Genomic DNA, 22034 nt, shown 5'->3' with positions numbered 1-22034 from the left:
AAATCTGTGGTGTTCGGGTAAAGGGGTATAAGTCATTTTTTTGTCCAGGTGGAATTTTGTTCCCCAGATGAACACACAAGTTAAATTACTAAATTATACAAGTGGGTGTGCAAAAATCAAAGAATACAAGCAGTTGATGTGTTTTATTTGTGTAGAAAATTATTTGTAATAAGGGTTCCAAGTTTAATTTTCATTCATCTCCGAACTCATTTTTATGACTTATCTCCCTTTACCCAAACACCACAGAAATGTAGGTCTACATTGATCATTAGAGCTCGGATTTTTGGGCACTTAAAAACTAACTTTCAGGCACTTAAAATACAATTTCAAGCACATAAAAATAATATTTTATACAGCTAAGATGTAATTCCTATCCACACAAACTACAGCAACTACAAAAATGTAATTAATTATTAAACATTACGGTATACAGTGGCAAAAACAATAAAAATATTCTGATTAAAAACTTTATATTTGTTAAGTCTTAAAATATTAATACCGGAGCGTAATTTTTAACGAATTCACCGGTCTCATTGCTCTAAGGCTGCTAATACATAAGTGCTCATATTACTATTATTATTATTATTATTATTATTATTATTATTCAATTGTTTTCTGTGTTGCTGTTATCTATATTTGCTATGCATTTTTAAAGAGCTTACTGGTTTAACGGAAGAGAATGCCGTATAGTCTTAATTCTAGCAGTAAAAATAAATTAATTAAATAAACGAATACATAATTTAAACTGTACGAAAGATCACCGCAGTATTAATTTTTATCTGGGAAATCTCAGACCTCGAGTGACATTTATTAGGACTATTTCGTGAATAAAATAAAAATGTAAATAATATATCCCTAAAATTCGATCACAAAATATTAATAATTGTATATTTACGAATACTTAACCTATTCAGACATTTTGAAGTTGAAATAGATGAATATCGATTACTGAAATAAAGAAATTCGATGTTATTATTCAGTAATGCCAATTGCGAAAAGCGAAATACAGGTTTAACAATGTTAATCATATGTACTGCACTTTTCTCTTATTATTATAATATATATACATTTTCATTATCTGCTGAAATCATGAATTAATTTAAAATTTTATAATATAATTACAGTAACCTGATTAATACATTAATTAAATGAAGAATTGTTGAAAACGCAGTTATCTAATCTGAATTGGATAATCACTTGAACTGGAAAACGCATATAGAATGTATTACTCGTAAATTGAGCTCTGCCTGTTATGCATTAAGATCCTTATCTACTATTGGTGATATAAACTTACTTAAAATGTCATACTTTGCATATTTTCACTCTGTAATGAAATATGGATTAATATTCTGGGGTAACTCGTCTGAAGCTAAACACGTTTTTGTTTTACAAAAGAAAGCTATAAGAATAATGGCCGGTGTGCATAAAAGGACCTCATGTAAAAATATTTTCCGAAACTTAGAAATCTTGACTTTACCTTGTGAATACATTCTTTCCCTAATGATGCTGTATATTAAGAACCAAGATAAATTCAGTACTAATCAAGACATTCATCATTTTAATACAAGACATAAATCAGATCTTCATCTACCCTCTGTTAGTCTAAGCTGTTTTAAAAAAGGAGTTCGCTATTCATGTATAACAGTCTTCAATGCACTGCCTAATAATCTTAAAGATTTGAAGAACAACGAGAAAAGGTTCAGAAAAGAATTAACCAAATTTCTACATACTCATACCTTCTACACAATTGATGAATTGTTTATGCTTGTGAATTGAATTATTCTACTTAAATGACATGTACAATTTTATATAGCTCAACTAAAATATGTTTTTATATTGACTTAATCTGTTTACTATGTATTGTATTTTTTGTTTAGCATAACTGATGAATTGTATGTACTGTATACGTCAACTGATGAATTGTTTAAGCTTATAAATTGAATTAATCTACTTCATATGAATTGTATAGCTTAACGAAAATAAGTTTGTAAATTGAACTAATTTGATTGTATATGTTTGTATAGTTTGGCTGATGAATTGTATATGTTCTTAAAATGATTACTAGTCTGTGTAGCTCTACTGATGAATTATATATAGACCTACTGTAAATTGAATGGTAATATGTATAGCTCAACTGATGAATTGTTTATGATTATAAATTGAATTAATCTACTTGATATTAATTGCACAAATTTGTATAGCTTAATGAAAGTATGCTACTTTGTATTGTATATATTTGTATAGTTTTGGCCGATGAATTGTATAGCCTTTAAATTGAATAGTAATCTATATAGCTCTACTGATAAATTGTTTGTGTTTGTAATTTGAAGTAGTTTGCATGATATGTATTATCAATTTCTGTATATCACAACTGGTTGAATTGTTTATACCTTAAATTTAATTAAATTGTTTTGTATTATAATATAGCTCAACTTATGAATGATCGTTTGCGTTTGTAAATTTAATAATCTGATTGGCTATGTATTGTATACTTTTAGTAGAGCCATCGATTTAGCTCAGTCGGCAGACTCGCTGGGCTGCTGTTCCGGAGCTGCGTTCGGGCTTGGGTTGGATCCCCCTTTGGACTTTGGTTTCTTCCGAGGTTTTCCACAGCCGTGGGACTGAAACCGGATGGTCTATGGCGAGTCCTTGGCATCAACACCTTTGATTTGATTACCCCCTTTGATTTGATTACCTGGTTGGGTTTTTCCGAGGTTTCCCCCACCGAAAAGGCAAATGCCGGGTAATATTTTGGCGAATCCTCGGACCTCATTTCATCTCACTACATCTCGCCAAAATGTAAAAAAATTGTACAACATTGTAAAAATTGTAGAAAATTACTAAATTGTAAAACTATAAAAATTTGTAAAAATTGTAATTGTAATATTGTAAAATGTTGACATGTTCCACATCTTAAAGCTTCATTGCTCATGTAAGATCTATGGAATAAAATAAATGAATGAATGAATGAATGAATGAATGAATGAATGAATGAATGAATGAATGAATGTAATTTTTTTCAGATAGCCTACAATGGACATGGAATTGGAAGGAAGATAAAGATGTATTTTATAGGCTACAGTTATAGGTTAGATTACCTGTGTGAGCACGACCAGTGTCAGCTGTGCCTTATTTCGACCGTTAACTACGTGCTACAGGAAAGCATTTTTTATAGCTCAACAAACGCATTCTCGCTGTAGTGTGTAACGGAACTAAGGCTGCATCTACACAGTTCAATATTCCAATCGCGTATGCATGCAATCTGGGAAGAATATTGAAAGAATCAAGTTTAAAACGTACGTTAAATTAAGATGCATGAAGAGTTTATGTCTACATGGAGCGCCGTTTTGAACGTCGTCTTCACTGCGTAAATATATTAATTAATATTAATATCAATCTTGCATTCATTGCTTTAAAGTTGAAAGAAATGTTTAACCGTATAGCTGCATCTTAATGTATTCATGATCATCAATTTACGGGGAAAAAGTTGGCGACAACGACTAAACAAAAGAACGACCATGCGATAAATTAATAGCGATAAATCTAGCTGCAAAAAGTATCGCAGAGTGTCACTGTGATTGGTTGGAATTCAAAATTGCATTACACTTCATTGGTCGAAAATGGAATGACGTCATATAAACGAAATAGTCACTGTAATGCACTGTAAACAGTCTATGAGATCTCATTCGTAATCATGAATAGAACGTCAACTGCAACACAAACTAAATGCAAGTATTCCCTGTTAGCTGTGGCACGCGCCAAATATGGCGTCACGTCAATATAATCTATGAACAAGTAATCTTATGTTCGCACGTCCTAGGCCACAATACGATCCCTAATTATGATCTTAAATAGCAAGAAAAACGAGAAAGTGTTTATGGAATAAAATATTGAATATTGAGTTAAATAGAAGAGCTCCTGGTTCCGAAAACGTATATTTCTGTCGAGAATTTTCAAAGTCGTTCTAGCAATATGATAATACGTACTTTCTACTTGTGTTTTATAATACACAAGAGAAAGAAAACTCGCCTGAAGGCCTTAAGAGTAGTAGGTAGAGAACGAAATCGCATATCATGTTAAGAATGCATTTAAAAGTTTCCTTCAAACTCACCGAGTTGAGAGGCATGGGACAGAAGAATCAAATTACCAAAGTCATAAGAAAGAATTTCCTTTCCTTTGAATTCCAGAATATGCCTTAGGGGCGGGAGTGCAGGAAGAACAGTTTCCTTTCGTGGAAGCCTTGCACTATTCGATACAAGGCGTAAGCAACAGGTCTTCTGAAATTAACATTAAAATCCATGCAAAATGCAGCAATGGAACACAACACAGGTTTCCATCTGTTCTGACAGGGATGTTGTCTCGACTTGTTGCAATCTTGTTTAAGAACACCGAACCATGCAAAATGCAGCCTTCTCCAGTTCTTTTGATGCATACATAAGAAGAGGTGGCAACATTTGACCTCACATCAGAATACTTTTACAAATACAAACATCTTCCAAATTCACATACGTATCTCTTGATGCTTGCAATATACAACATAATGTAGATGTAATACACTTATAATATGAGGGGTTCGGGAGTAAAACATGGTAAGTGTTGTTATAGTGTTTTGAAATTATTAGACAGGTAAACATTTATACATGCAACAGTTTGTATAGTTACCAGGAAAGTAAAATCTGCATACTTCTGCCATCTGTTGAGATGTTGCAAACCTAACTACTCCATCAGACGCAGAATGTAAGATACCACATTATACGCTAAATGTCTCATTTTTAACCAAAATGCCAGTTACCATATTTTATGTCCGATTCCTCTCATTCGAAAAATTATATTCATGGTCACGCTGAATATATACAATTGGAGTTTCTAAGGGGACACTAAGGTGTCGTTATTATGGTCGTAATTATATTTGAGACTCTTTTAAATGATCTAGCCATATAATCTAGCCTTAACTCTGCCAGTATGGCCTTAACTCTCCCAGCAGAAATAAATCTACTAAATAAATAAATAAATAAATGAAATGTTGCCAAATTGACGGTGCGTGAGTTGAGAAAAATATTTTATGCTGTTTTCTCGACTTTAAAATTTTAAGCAGTTTATTGAATGAAAAAAAAAACTCCTTGCACAATAGTTACTGCCAAATTGGCCTGAAAGTTCTCACAGAAATCAATTAAATTTTGATAAATAACATTTAATTATCATTTTTATGAAATAATATTAAGTTCCTTAGGGGCATATTCATATTGCACTTAGATTAAAATATGCTGTAATAGTAAATTCATGGAATTAGAAAAAAATATTGTGACTCTCTATTTGGACTGAGCTCAAAAAGCTAATTAATTTTATTCCCATGACTATTCTCAAGGTTTTGATTAAATATGAACTAAAAATTTTGAAAACTTTAACCAAGGAGCCTTTTCAGTGACGTCAATATTTTAAAAATGTAATTTCCAAACTATTAGCCTTAATGGCACCAACATTTCTTTTTAAAAATCATGTCTGTTCCCTTAAAGTGAAAAATTTCGTTTCACAAAAAGAAGCAATAAGAGCCGTTAAATGTCATTAATTTTGACGAGAATTATGACTTTTTGGCATATGGTTTTGTACATTTTTTATTCGGTTCAAAACTTCTAATTTAATGTTAACATCCAATGCATGTTATCAGAAATAATACGATTCACTTTATACATTGATTAAAGTAGCTACAACGAGATTAAATACGAAAACAAAAATTCTTATAGCTACGTTCCTTTTCTTCAACACTGAAATTCACATCTGTGATGACAGAACGAATTCAATATCAGTCCTCTAAGATAAAATATAGCCTATGTATTCCACAAACACAAATTGACAAATCCACTAAAGCATGTTTATACGTATTTAATTAAATTAATACAAAACCCATATTGAGAAAAGTAAATGCCTACAATTGAAAATTCCATTCAGTCTTTGAAACGAAAATGAATGATCTTCAAAACAGCATATAAATTAGCAAAAAACATCTCTTAGATTCGAAGAATCCCATAGTTATAAATACTTTCATATGCTCAAGAGGATTCCAAATAAAAAAACTTTAACTCTACTTCTATTGAATGCAGCAGCAACTTGATTTACGTAGTAAATCACAAAACCTCTAGAGGCTTCTATTTCTACGCTAAACAGCGCATCTCGTGTTATGAAAGTCAACTGCAATGACGCCCCTTTCGAAGGCATGTCCTGGTCTTTTGCCTGAATTAGCATTTGAAGCTACACAGTATGAAAGGCGTCTAATTTCAGTAACTTGAACTAGTAATAGCTATTAATAAAAGTGTAAGATAAGTTCCAATAATCGTTTCTCTATATACATTATATAATTCTATTGAGAGACTCAAGGTGGTTATGTTGCAACGGGGCAATGCTATGTTTACAGCTGCGGAAGTACGAAGACTAATGCAGTAGCAATAAACAAAGAATTCGCTTCTGCTTGTATTTCAGTGAGGAGGCGATCGATAACAGCTGATTTGAAGGTCAGTGTGTTTTCTAAAGACGAAAATTCACACAAGCGCTGTTATTTTTAAGAATTAAGTAAACAATTTACGAATTATACAGGGACATCATTTTATTTTTACTAACATTTTTAATATGAACCTGGCTATACCTTTGTATCAACGCCGTTTCCTGCCCCCTTCCACAACTGGAGTTTGATGATACTGGCGTAATATACAAACAAATCACTTTACTACGTATAGGAGGGAAAAAAAGTAGTTCATCCATTTGCGTAAACTAGGAAATATCGCGCTTTTGAGTTTGATCATTTACCTCGGAATAAATATAAACTACAAAGGAGAATGGTCTTATCACATAAATAATATATATATAATGTTGGTAGGGAAAATGTAAAGATTATAGACTGTACTATGTATAAATTGCCCAACATCAAGGTTAATATGCTTAATAGAATTTATTTCACTACGGTTGAAGCTAGATTATTATATGGATGTGAGATATGGGGATTAGAAGATAAAGCTATAATGAAATTAAATAGAATAAGAGCAACTTATTGTAAAAAAGTATTAAATATTAGTTCAAATTCTTCAAATAATGCTGCTAGAATAGAAATGGGAATGGATAGTATCATGAGCACAATATTAGTCAGAAGCACAAAATACTTAATTAAAAGACTCCAAAGTGAGCAAAATAAGTTGATGAAACAATATTTACTAAATCAAATTGATAATACGACAAATAAAGCAATAATGAATATTAAAAATTACATCTTTAAAATTGGGCTAGGGTGGTTATGGAATAGTTTAGCTACAAGAAATATGTCAGCAAGCCTAAATCTAATTAAAAAATAGTTTGATCATTTTCATTAGGTTTTTTTTAATCAAAATACAGTATAGTATTAATAATAAGTGTTTTTACTCATGAACTGAGCTGTCCATGTGGACGTATTCATTATGCAGTGTATATTATACTGTCTACAGCACATAAGCGTACAATATAGAGAATGAAGTTAAATTGAAAAATAATCATAATATGGATATATAAACACATTTCTTTTAATGGTGGCCGTTCTTTTCGATACAGGCTTCAGTTCTAATGTGTATATTATCGCACTGTAGACTATTGTATCTAATCCCAATTATCAGTTTCGTCCTTCGTAACTAGTAACTCATGTTGAAATAATTCTGTACCTACTCTTTTATACAGTACCTTACATACTGTAAATTCAATCTTCTTCTGCCCGATCCGAAAAGATAAAATTACTCAGACATACTATCTACTGTCCGTCCAAGTGGTTATGTCGTAGGGTCGTAGAAAGGGAGGAAATCACGTGACATTTAATTACTTAACGAGGCCCTTTTATTTAAGTTGTTTTAAACAGTTGTATAATATAACGTAGACGTCCAATTCCTAACAGAAATTAATGTTCTCAGAAAAGAGCTAAGACGACAGCCCAGCCACTAGCTGGCGAATAAAAGCAGGTGGGGGAAACCGGGATGCGACGTAGGCAAATGGACGACAGTACCTGTGCGAAAATGATTCAATATTGAAAGCTCTTTCGTCACTGGACCGTAAGGCTACTATGACTGTACATGCGGTCTTGGATCTATGTGCAGGACGGTTGAACTTCGTTAGTAGAAGGGGTGGGAGTGAAGTACATTCAAAAACTCAGGTACAATAAAAATTGAAGTAAAAATAAAATGATGTCCCTGTATAACCAGAATATTATCAAAAATTACTATCGGATCAGAACATACCGAATGGAGACCGATAAACTGTGGAGTTCGTCAAGGATGCCCCCTCTCACCACTTTTATTCAATATATACATCAACTCCATCTTCAGACATTGGCGACTAACAATTCATGGAAACATCCCGCTCTTCCGAAATTGTACTCTAGATACATTATTATATGCAGAAGATCAGATTCTTTTTGCTACAAATGAAGACGAGCTGCAATACTCAATACATCACCCGGATATAATAGTACGAAATTTCAATATGAAAATTTCCCCAAACAAAACAAAGGTAAACAGCCAGTTAGGAGTAAAATTTGCATTGGAACCCATACGTTAGAACAGGTACACTCATTTAAATATTTAGGTTATAATTTGACATTTACCTGTTACTGATATATCTGAAAATATTCAACATTTTAATGGAACCTTAAGAATCATCAACCAGGTTTTCACAACCACGAAAACCCAAAAACATACCAGGGTAAGAGCATATAAAGTTTTAGCAAGACCTGTCCTCATGTATGGTACTGAGGCCTGGACTATCCGAAACTCAGATGTTCAACGCCTAACAACTGTGGAAATGAGATTTCTAAGGAGGACTCCCGACTACAGCTTGCTTGACCACAAAAGGAATGAACTAATTACAAAAGAATTGAAAATTACACCTATTTATGAACATCTCAAACACTATAGACAAAAATGGCTTAACCATGTCAATAGAATGGACCGTTCCAGACTCCCAAGACAAATTCTCCGCTATATACCACATGGAAGACGATCTTTGGGACGCCCCCTGAAAAGATGGATGGAGACCGTAACAGGCCACTAGGCCTAATACCTGCAAGGACGATGATGATGAAGTTAGACAACAGAATACTTAAAAAATAACCTTGCAAACATAATTAGGTTTATTCTCAACATCAGTAGAACTATTTTATTAAAAGGTTGTGAATAAAAAAAAACAATAAAATTTATTAACATGTCCATATTTATAGCTGAATTACACTGCAATAAATAAAAATAAATTGCACTTGAACTTGGGCAGTAATCAATTCTGTGCAGAACAAATAAGAAATTAGAATAAAATTGGCATTCTTCTGTTAGGAAATCTCATATGATACAGCCTTACTGATTCAAGGGAATTCCGTCTTTATTCCCCGCAATTTAAAAGCATATCTAGATACTCACGATTAGTAAATTTTGGCACTGGAAAGTAAATTATTGACTTTACCTTTAGAATTCTACGAAAAGACTGGCCTAAGACTTATTACTGCTGAGATACAACGTAAGAACACAGTCTACTATATACAGTCACGAAGCTTGAGTTTTGAGGGTGCTAGAAACAATAGACTGTGACAGTATACTTTATTTTTTTTTCATGGAGTGCAGTTTCATAGAAAGGACTTTGCCGACAGACCATCTACTGCCCCCTACTAATTGGTTGTCATAAATAAATGTCTTCCTTACTATGACGGAAATCTTGTCTTCTCTTGTTAGTAACCAATCACAACCCTTGTTCAGAAGAATTGACAGGTGCCCCTCAAATCCACGTGGAGGCAGAGTTGCCGCATCGTTTCCGAATTCCAAGAATCCCGTCAGTTTCACTGCATAATTTCGAAGGTCATCAGGATTGTGACAACTGTGCAATGTTGGGATTAGGGGACAGGATGGAATTGTCAGAGCTGTTGTGTAGAATGTCATAAATCTGTAAATGGGTGTTCAAAGGAATCACCGAACTGCACTCCTTGAAATAAAATAAGATATACTATTTTGCATTGCCTGTAATGAGGCGATATTAGCGATCCTAGTGGTGAGCAACTATCTAATGTTTGCATATTTACTACGTATTGAGCTTCGCGACTGTATATACTAGACTGTGGTAAGAACACAGATGAACAGTGTACACTTGCCAAACAACCCTTAAGTGTAGCGATGCCAAATTTCCCTGAAGGTTACATCACAATTCAAATGCGATTTTAAACAGTTAATTTTACACGTTATTACACAAATGAAGCTTTTTTCGAAGAGATGACAAAGGAATATTTTTAAGCGTATTCTTCGTGTTGATATCTTACCACTCATACGTCTCAATATCCAATAGTTTTACCATAAACGGGATTCAAATTTCAGACAATTTTTTTTTCGGCTAAACGGTTATTCAAATACCAAAATCACATTCGACTTTTTGGTTACTTACAACCTAAAGATTTTGTCCTTAAAATTAATGCAGTTATACTCCTTTCACTCTGTATATTGATATAGGGGAGTGGTGGGTACAGTGAGACACAAAATATTAAGACATATGTATGCAAGTGATAATTGATGTATTTTTAAAATCGAGTGCAATAGAAATAGACATTAAAATACGGAGTATAATAATACATAAACAAAAATGTTAATAGATGAAGGACATAATATAGAATAAGTGCTTGTCAAAAAATGCAAATGTCTCACTGTTCCCATTCAGGAGGGTACAGTGAGACACCACAGTGTCCATTAACGGACATTGAAATGATTTACATTTATTTCAAAAGAAAACAAAAACTTGCTGTCTCTTTATCTTGACAAGTTCTGTAGGCTTATTTAGAATCATTTTGATGTCTGACTTCGAAACCATTGAAACATCTGGAACATTTGGAAAAGTGAATTTTCCATGACATTTCAAACTTTTGTGAAATAATGAAAAGAATTTTTGGTGACAACAAAGCTTATGTTTATAAGAATTTAATGTAATTCTTTATTAATTTTTAACATTTTTTTAAATTTTGTGAATAATTTTTTATTTATGAAAACATTAAAATGTAATGTATCCACTATGTTAAGCTACATTTCCTAAATTGGTTACCAGTATGTTCATTTTTAATGTTAGTTACTGGTAAATGTAATATAATTACAGCTTCCTTTTGCAAATCATTGGTACATGGGGACAGTGAGACGTCTCAGTGTACCCTTCAATGGCATGTCTCACTGTTCCCTTTACGCATAGTTCATTTAAAAATGACGCCATCACTTCAAAATTAAAACAAGAAAGACGAAACTTTGCCAAACATAACCTCAAGTATCACAGTATTAGGTAAGAAAACATTCATATTTATATCTCATTTGTATATCCAATATAACCTTCTTTAAACACAAGCCAAAATTTTACTTCTAGGGTGAAAAATTACGAATTATTTTTTCATCACTCACTTTTATAACTAGAATCAAATCGAATATGAAAATACTGTTATTTTACTCATGCAACATACAACTCCACTGTTACCAATATCTCAACATCAAAATTTACCATCTAATAAAAAATGTCTCACTGTTCTCCCTGTCTTACTGTACCCACTTCTCCCCTACGTCTTTCGGAATATATTACATAGAACAAATATTTTTGTGGGAGATCGTGCGTATTTGCTTGCTTTCCGCACAGAACCAATACGCGGTAAGTGTGAAATACCACATTCAGTATTCCCAACGTAACACACATAACAATTTCCCTCTTCTTACCGCTTAAGCGACATATTCATTTTACTGCTTTAGGCTTTTAACATATTATTTTTAGAGACGTTTAACATAGTAATAATTATAAATTGGAAACTTACCACTGCAATGTCACCTAAATTGCAATGTTAATTATTGTTTTTAAATATTTGCAAAAATTAAGTAAAGTCTACTACTCCACGAAACTTATTGCATTCCTGATACAAGTAACATTAAGGAAGCCGTGAAAAAATCAACAAGATTCCAGATGCCGATGTTATTACTGCAATATGTTATATAAATAATATTGTTAAAATATTAAAATGAAAAATAAATCATTACATAATCTTACCGTTTGTTTTAAGTTCGCATTTATAGACTGGGGGAAAAAAAAAGACAGACGTATATCACGGGCCTGCTGGAGTATAGTAAACACAGAAAACATTTTATAGGAACAATGTTGAAGATAGATATATTTGTTTTCCAAAGTTGCCGTCATTGAACAGAAACCAAGATGGAGATTTCATTGCAACTAATTAGAAATTCGTCTTTCAGGTATGTAATAAACGATATTCGCACAAAATACTGTACGATACGCGAGCGGTATGTTTGTTTTCATGTTCTCGGAAATTAAAAAAGCTCAACTACATTTCGCTTTTTCAATCTTTTCCTCGAACATGAAAACATCAACATACCTATCTTGTAACGCATATTACTATTAAGCAACATTGATTTCAAGCTCCCATTGAAGAAACACCTACCTGCTGAGAAATTATCTTCTTTTCTGGGAAGCGTCAAACTGTATTTCAGTTCCGTGAAATATGTAAGATTTGTTTTCCTTCTCTGTCACGTCTATAATAAGCTGGTGTTAAAAGATCTCGCTCGACTTTAAGCCGACTCTTGGGGTATTCTGTTAGACAGTGGTTTTCTCTCGTTATATAGCCTGTACAGCTGCTGTGACGAGTGGAGTGGGGGAGGAGAGAGCAAACACAGATAACGACGGACTGATTTCTCGTGACATTGGAAGGTGATTATTTCTTCACTGTATAGTAAAGCTTGTTATAACTGTCTGCTTGCGTCATAATCGGAACTTGACATGAAATATTTTTGTTTTGTTATGGAAGTGAATGACACGGAAATAAACTTCCTGCGATTAATGAAGTTAATGCTATGTATTGATTTCTATTATTCCAACACTGTTGTTGTTTAGTAAACTGTCCGAAGACAACTTTGAACTATGTAAGTGACACCAATAAGTCTTACATAAATCATGAAACACCTAAGCTAGAAAGTAATGTGGTAGAGTGGACAGTTCCTTAACACCTCCATTGCATACATCTATACTATCTATACTATAACAGAACATACAGTATTACAAGTTAGGGACGGGAAGAGGCATTCATGCAAGTCAGGGTCTTGAAATTACATTAAGACCCACCAAAGTAAAGAATCTTATTTATTACTTTATATCTTTATTCATATATTTATTTATTTCTCTATTTCTCGACTTCTTTCCTTACCTATTTCTCTTCTTCTTTCTTTACCTATTACTCTATTTCGTTATTTATATATTCCTGTATTTCTTTCTTCACTTGTTTCTCTATTTCTTTCTTCAGCTAATTCTCTATTTCCTTCTTTGCCTATTTCTCGATTTCTTTCTCTGTCTATTCCTCTATTTATTTCTTTACATATTCCTCTAAATTTTTAACCCATTGCTCTATTTATTTCTTTACCTATTTCTATATTTCTTTCTTAACCTATTTCCCTATTTATTTCTTTACCTAATTCTATATTTCTTTCTTAACCTATTTCCCTATCCCTTCTATTTCTATATTTCTTTCTTAACCTATTTCCCTATCCCTTCTATTTCTATATTTCTTTCTTAACCTTTTCCCTATTTTTTTCTTTAACTATTCCTCTACTTGTTTCTCTACCTATTTTTCTATTTATTTCTTTGCCTATTCCTCTATTTCTTTCTTTGCCTATTTCTCTATTTCTTTCTTGACTTACTTCTAAATTTCTTTCTTTACCTATTTCTCTATTTCTTTCTTTACCTATTTCTCTATTTATTTCTTTGTCTATTTCTCTCTTTCTTTACCTATTTCTCTATTTATTTCTTTTTCTATTTCTCTATTTCTTTCTTTTTCTATTTCCCTATTTCTTTCCTTACCTATTTCTGTATTTCTTTCTGTACATTTTTCTCTATTTCTTGACCTGTTTCTCTATTTATTTCTTCACCTATTTCTCTATTTATTTATTTACCTATTCCTCTATTTCTGTCTTTGCCTATTTATCGATTTCTTTCTTTACCTGTTTCTCTATTTCTTTATCTGTTCCTCTATGTCTTCCTTTAACTGTTCTTCTATTTACGTCTTTACCTATTTCTACATTTTTTCCTTTACCTATTTCTCTATTTTTTTCCTTACCTATTTCTATATTTCTTTCTTTATCTATTTCTCTACTTCTTTCTTTACATATTTCTCTATTTATTTCTTTACCTATTTCCATATTTTTTCTTTACCAATTACTATATTTCTTTCTTTACCTATTTATTCATTTCTTTGCCTACTTATCTACTTATTTCTTTACCTATTTCTGTATATCTTTCTGTACATATTTCACTATTTATTTTTTATCTATTTTTCTTTTTCTTTCTTTACCTATTTCTCTATTTATTTCTTTGCCTATTTTTACAATTTTTCTTTACCTATTTCTCTATTTCCTTCTTTAACTATTTCTCTATTTCTTTCTTTACCTATTTCTCTATTTCTTTATCTGTTCCTCTATTTCTTTCTTTATCTGTTCTTCTATTTACCTCTTCACCTATTTCTCTATTTATTTATTATTGATATATTTGTATATTTCTTTCTTTGCCCATTTCTCTATTTCTTTTTTACTTAATTCTCTATTTCTTTCTTTACCTACTTCTCCATTTCTTTCTTTACATATTTGTCTATTTCTTTCTTTACCTATTTCTCTATTTCTTTCTTTATCTATTTGTCTACTTCTGTCTTTATATATTTCTCTACCTCTCTCTTTATCTATTTCTTCTTTTATTTCTGTATTTCTTTCTTTATCTGTTTCTCTATTTATATCTTTACCTATTTGTCTATTTACTTCTTTCCTTCCTTCTTTCCTTTTTCTATATATATATATCATCTTTGAATAGTTTCAAGTCGACCGATGATGCAGCAGGATCTAATACCGTGATTTGCATAACAATGGAATCTGCGGAATTCCCACGGGGACGGAGTAGCGGACTCTGTCAAACCTGGATGATATGTAGCTGAATCGATAGAAGGTACCAAATAGTGACTCACGATACCTACAGGAACGTGTTCTTCAGGTCAATATGGAATGTAGCAGGATGTAGTACCGTGACTTGCAGAAAAATATATAACTTTCATGCTTGAAATCGAAGGCTTTTAGGTTGGATGCTACAATGTTTTAAACTCCAATTATTTCTTTGCTTACTGACATTTTATATCATATGTCATCATAATCATTATCATGAACGGCACAGGATTAGGTGCCTTAGGACTGCCTCGCTAGTTCTTGATAATTATATTAATGACTTGGTCTCTTCAAATCCCTTTCTACTACTGATTGGCAATTTAGAGAAAACTTCTAGAGGCTCCTTTCTGTATTAATTCTTTGTTCGTGGTCTTTCCAGTTTTGTTGGTTTAATTTAACTTTTATATGTGTTATTTTCTGAACTTTGAGAGTTTCCCAGATATCTTTATTTTTCTGTCGATCTAATCTAGCAAAGGTCTCAAGAATCTCACATCTGTAACGTTTGCCACAGCTGTAAATATGTTACACAATAGGTTTCTTCAGATGCACCATTAGGCAAATAGCTAGAGCGTTGGCCTTCCACGCGGGAATCCAGGCCTGAACTCCAGACGAGTTCAAGTAGAGTTTATGGTCAACAAAGGTAATAAATGTGCTGAACAAGTAATTCATTGCCAATATATGACTAGTATATGACTAGTGACGCGTGGAAGGCACAATCGGTCGGTTTTGCCAACAACGATTCAGAGAAGATGACGAACGTTCAATATCTAATGTTTGTAAAAAAAAAACTTGTTCCCATTTGATCAATATTTTTATTTCTTACAATCGGTGGTCAAATTTGAAGACATTATGTCGGGCAGTCGACTTAAGGCTGGTTCACAATAAACCGGAAACGAGAATCGGAACTAAAACGAAAACGGTAAAATTGTTAAAATGTATAACTTACATTTAAATGTGAGCATTCACAATTAACGAAAAGCTTGCCGGAGCCCGAGATCGGAAACGGAGAGTTGGCCAATGTTCAACTTTGGCGTTCACGTTTCCGATCACAGCCCATTAGATTCATTCTATTGCCATCTAAAAGCTATTTTGTCGTCGTATATTTTGTAGCAAGAAGACTGTGACATAACCTATGCATTATTTTGTTCTGTGCTGTGCATCATGGAGCAAGTTTTATTTGATGAGATTCTAATATTGAAATCCTCACATTTACGGTAACCGACGCGCCTCGTATAAAGATGAGAAAATGAAGGAGAATACGTGGCTTTCAATAGCTGCAGCTTTGAACACCGATCGGAAGCGAATCATATTTTATTACTGTATTGGTTGTATTACACACTACATATTCATGCTTCAATTCAATAACTACTGTTGTGTTCATTTTTGTTCTATTACAAATGTTTCTTCTCTAATTATTTTACGTTATAGTAGACTTAAAATAGGTTGTGATAATAAAGATGCATGGGCATATTTATAGTACCGTACCTAATTAAATGTTTCAGTTGAAATTTCGAAGTTGATTAACCTGAGTTTATGTTGGCTGCCTTGTACTAATGGGAGAACGCCATTGGTCAATTATACACAAATAACATCAGAATCCGTTATATCGACTTTACATATCGTCATTGACATACATATCGATATGCATAGTCGTCTACGTTCTCGGTTTATTGTGAATAAAAATTTTTCATATTCACGTCCTCTGCTTCTCGTTTTCATTCTGGTTCTCGTTCCCGGTTTATTGTGAACCAGCCTTTAGATGACTACAGTTAAATTCGTGAAGAATGATAATACATTATTTTGACTATCTTAAGGGGAAGGATCTATAGGAAATCTCTTTTCTCATGTTATTTTAAATAGAGCCTCTATTTCCGAAGCATAGTTTCATATCAATGTATAAAGCCTTTTAAATACAACATTTTCACTTTTGCCCTTTGCGGTACAGTCACAGACATAAAAATGCAAAAAATTATCAAGAAAATTATGTATCTGCTCTCAAGAGTATCACAGAATCGCAAATCTTGTCTTAAATGAAAGCTAAAAGACTACTAATCAATTTAGTTTGATGATTTTTAGAAATTTCAATTTTTATATTTATTTTGCATTTTTATGAACAAAGTCCACACCTGTGGAGTAACGGTCAGCACGTCTGGCCGCGAAACCAGGTGGCCCGGGTTCGAATCCCGGTCGGGGCAAGTTACCTGGTTGAGGTTTTTTCCGGGGTTTTTCCTCAACCCACTAGGAGCAAATGCTGGGTAACTTTCGGTGGTGGACCCCGGACTCATTTCACCGGCATTATCACCTTCATTTCATTCAGACGCTAAATAACCTTAGATGTTGATACAGCGTCGTAAAATAACCCAATAAAATAAAAAAAAATAAATAAATAAATTTTGTGAGCAGAAAGAAAAATTACACGTCTATTTTAACTTATTCCTTAATTTGAAATTTGACAATTTCCTCGTATAAAATTGTTCATGTATAATGTGAGAATGTACCTTGAAAATATTATTCAATGATCTCTACTATTGTCTGAGAATTATTCATTTTCATTCATCTAGTGTTCTGCCCAAGGGCAGGTCTTTCACTGCAACCCCAGCTTTCTCCAATCTTTCCTGTTTTCTGCCTTCCTCTTTGTCTTCTCATACGATGCACATATCTTAATGTCATCTATCATCTGATATCTTCTTCTACCCCGAACTCTTCTCCCTTCACCATTCCTTCCAGTTCATCCTTCAGAAGCCAGTTTCTTCTCAACCAGTGACCCAGCCAATTCTTTTCCCTCTTTCTGATCAGTTTCAGCATTGTTCTTTCTTCACCTACTCTTTTCAACACAGCTTCGTTTCTTATTCTGTCTGTCCATTTCACACGTTCCATCCTTCTCCATATCTACATGTAAAATGCTTCTATTCGCTTCTCTTCACTTCGTCATAATGTCCAGGATCTGCCCCATACAATGCTACACTCCATACAAACCACTTCACTAGTCTCTTCCTTAGTTCTTTCTCCAGAGGTCCGCAGAAGATGCTCCTTTTTATATTAAAAGCTTACTTTACCATTGCTATTCTACTTTTGACTTTTTAGCAGCAGCTCATGTTACTGGTTACATACACCCCAAGTATTTGAAGCTGTTCACTTGCTCTACTGCCTCATTTAGAATTCACAAATTTACCTTCTTTACTTTTCTCCCTATGACCATGGTCTTGGTCTTGTTGGCATTTATCTTCATTCCATACTGCTCACAGCTGTTATTTAGCTCCTGTAGCATAACCCTTAGTATCATCTCTTCTGCTAACAACGCCAAATCATCAGCAAATCTTATAGATTTTATTCTTCTTCCTCCTTTTATCGCTCTTCCTATGTTCTGAAAACAGTTCTTCACTAAATCCTCCAGAGTAGATGATAAAGGACATCCTTGTCGTGCTCCTCTCCCTATTTCACTTCCTTCTGACGTTTCTTCTCCTATCCTGACTTTGACTCGTTTTTTCATATAAGGGTTACTGAACAGCCTCCTGTCTTTCCAATCCACGCCAATGTTCTTCAGTTTATTCCAATCCACTCTGTCAAACGCCTTTTCTAAGTCCACAAATACCACGTACACTTTTTTATTCTTCTCTAGGTATCTTTCGCTGATTGTTCGTAGAAGTCCTATTGCATCTCTAGTACCTTTTTCCTTTCCTGAAGCCAAACTCCCCTTCTTCCAACTGTTCTTCCATCTCACAAATCATTATGCAAATTTTAATATATTTTATACAGAGCACATAAAGAATTAATTGTATTAACATAACAACTCTACATGTCTGAGAGTAGTCCACGTTTTAGAAACAACTGTTTATTACGTGCAGTAAAATTAAAGATGTTAGAGAAAACCTAATAATGTTATGGTTACCTGACTTGCAGATGCTGAGGAAAAACAATATGTTAAAATTATATTAGTGAAACGTTTATCTCCCCTTAAAACTAGTTCAACTCACTTTTATGAAGCAGCAGTGTCAAATTTTCTTAACCTGTAATAAACGGTTCATATCCTGATTTCTTTTGAAATCCCTTTAACAACTATATTCTGACACCTTACAACAATAATTTTATTATGTTCTCTGTTTAACGATCTTCAATTATTAATGCAGCAATGCTGTACGAAATTACTAGAAAATTGAGAAGTTACTACATTGTATATTAATATAGACTAACTACTGTATAATAGTAATATACGTTACAAGAGCGGTATGTTGACGTTTTCATGGTCGAGGAAAAGATTGAAAAAGCGAAACGTAGTTGAGCGTTTTTAATTTCCGAGAACATGAAAACAAACATACCGCTCGTGTATCGTACATTATTTTGTGCGAAGATCGTTTATTACATACCTGAAAGACGAATTTCTAATTAGTTGCAATGAAATCTCCATCTTGGTTTCTGTTTAATGACGGCAAATTCGGAACACCAAAATATATTTCTTCAACATTGTTGCTATAAAATGTTTTCTGTGTTTACTATACTCCAGCAGGCCCGTGATATACGTCTGTCTTTTTTTTCCCCCAGTCTATAAATGCGAACTTAAAACAAACGGTAAGGTTATGTAATGATTTATTTTTCATTTTAATATTTTAACAATATTATTTATATAACATATTGCAGTAATAACATCGGCATCTGGAATCTTCTTGATTTTTTCACGGCTTCCTTAATGTTACTTGTATCAGGAATGCAATAAGTTTCGTGGAGTAGTAGATTTTACTTAATTTTTGCAAATATTTAAAAACAATAATTAACATTGAAATTTAGGTCAAATTGCAGTGGTAAGTTTCCAATTTATAATTATTACTATGTTAAACGTCTCTAAAAATAATATGTTAAAAGCCTAAAGCAGTAAAATGAATGTCGCGCTTAAGCGGTAAGAAGAGGGAAATTGTTATGTGTTACGTTGGGAATACTGAATGTGGTATTTCACACTTACCGCGTATTGGTTCTGTGCGGAAAACAAGCAAATACGCACGATCTCGCACAAACAAATAAGCTTATACAAAAAAAATGCAACGTTTGAATTAATTCAAGAATTCAAGTTCACATCGTATGTTAGTAAACATGTAACAAAAGGAGAAATAAGACAAAAAGTAATGGAAAATAAATCAAATTAAAATATTGATAAATTATGAAAGAACATGTACGTACAGGGAGATCGAACGAAAATTGGGGTCTGCAGTCGGCTGTCCGGTTTTAGCACTGTTTGTCCCATATAATACTATAGAAGTTCCTGTTAAATTAATTATTCATAAATAAATGAAATAAAGGTAAACAAATTAATGAAAAATGAAGAAATAAACGAAACAAATAAATAACAAAATATGAATAAAGCTCATTATCGTCGATTCGTAATTAACCCGATACACTACGTATCTAAAATATGGTAGAAATAGCGGAAAAGAACACTAATTTTGTAGTACTGGGACTGGCGGGTGTGTCGTACAAATGGTTCAGCCTCAACGGTGTATTCTACGTTCAAAATTCAAACACATTACACTGAAAACTACATACTTCCAACAACTTTCCCCTCTTTTCATTTTTCGTTATCTGCACTAATAACGGAGATTGTCTATGTCCCCGGTCTTTTGTCTCACCCTGTATATTGTTTTTTTCAATGCCCAGCTCTCTACACTTTATTTGTCATTATTGAGGAAGTCTTCAAATGTTCTGAAGATCAAAAGAAGGCCCTCAGACAAAAGCTTTATTTCACGCAATCATACATACAGGGACATCACTTTATTTTTACCAACATTTTTAACATTAACCTGGCTATACTCGGAAACACTGTTGCCCCCTTCCATTACAGGAGTTTGATGTTACTAGTGCAATATGTAAACAAATCATTTTACTAGGTATAGGAGGAGAGAAAAGTAGTGTATCCATTTATGTTCTAGGGAAATAGGATATTACGATTTTCAGTTTTATCATCACTTTTACGGAATTTATCAAACTACAGTAGAGTAGTATCATTTTTTTTTCAAAAACTCAACTTTTCAGGCGGCTATGTTCGTTATGTAATGTCTACTTTATTTAGCATATTCATTATTGGTGTTAACATACAATATAGAGAGAGCATTTAAATTGAGGGAGTCATAAGTGAAGGGCTGTAAGTGCACTTAAGTTACTTTTGAGAAAATGGGGTTTAAATATTCAAGCTTTCGTAAAATCGGTGAAATTTTTATTTAAATTTTAATGTGTGATGATTAAAATATCCCTTTGCCACTAAAATTTTAGATACTTTTGCTTACACTGGATGCACTTAACTCATGTTATTACAAATGTCACTAGCATTCCTTTGCTTCTAGCCACCTCAATTCAAAAAAAGCTAATCTGAATTTTTAAACAAGTTGCTGAAAATGGCTGCCGTTCATTACAATGTAGGCTTCAATTCAGTACGCATATTATTAAAAACATTTTGAAGCATATTCTCTGAAATTGAATTTATCGTTTCTTGAATATAATTTTTAGTACGATAATATCAATATAGGTTCTTTCTTCTATAGAAAACGCAATCATATTTATGAAGCACACTATACACTGTAGTGTTTACTTCACTGCTTGAAGACTTCGAATGCAACAGCGGCCGTAAGTTTGTGTGTCTGACGGGAGCAAGGACATTAGTGAAGGGGTGAGAGTGAAGTACATTCAGAAATGCAGGTACAATAAAAATGCAAGTAAAAATAAAATGATGTCCCTGTACAACTACCCTGTAACAATTATATGTTAAAGACGTCGTGGGGGTCGATTATATCAGCTCAGAGATGAAACATTCTCTCGATATTGACGTCTTTAGTAAGATATTGGCATCGTATTACACTCTATGGAACTTGTATATCGCAGCAATGAATTTCATCACTCCAGTTTCCCGTTACGCCTGTATCAGAGGACTACGAATTCCGCATAGCAACAGTCGAGTTCATGGCCGCAATCCGTTGAATGTAACACGCTCATAAAAGTATCTTTCACAATAATTCCCTTCTTTGTGTACGCATACGCCATTCACAATTGATTGTAGCAGGAAAAAAA

At 33.1% G+C, this 22034-nt stretch overlaps 1 protein-coding gene across 3 annotated transcripts in view; it reads right to left on the bottom strand.

Annotated features, from left to right (window-relative positions):
* Positions 1 to 22034, bottom strand: part of LOC138707524 (uncharacterized) — a 737224-nt gene that overhangs the window by 369772 nt on the left and 345418 nt on the right. Inside the window, exon 1 of one of the 3 annotated variants that reach the window (XM_069837051.1) lies at positions 12455 to 12636. The exons of 1 other annotated variant lie outside the window; for it this stretch is intronic. The gene's annotated coding sequence lies outside the window, so the exon portion shown is untranslated. Of the gene's footprint in view, positions 1 to 12454; positions 12637 to 22034 lie in introns of those variants that run through there. One more of the 3 variants, XM_069837053.1, reaches the window with a different exon arrangement.

The sequence above is a fragment of the Periplaneta americana genome, chromosome 10 (genome assembly GCF_040183065.1).
Source record: "Periplaneta americana isolate PAMFEO1 chromosome 10, P.americana_PAMFEO1_priV1, whole genome shotgun sequence".
Classification (NCBI taxonomy): Eukaryota; Metazoa; Arthropoda; class Insecta; order Blattodea; family Blattidae; genus Periplaneta; species Periplaneta americana.
This window is presented reverse-complemented; position numbering and strand designations above follow the sequence as displayed.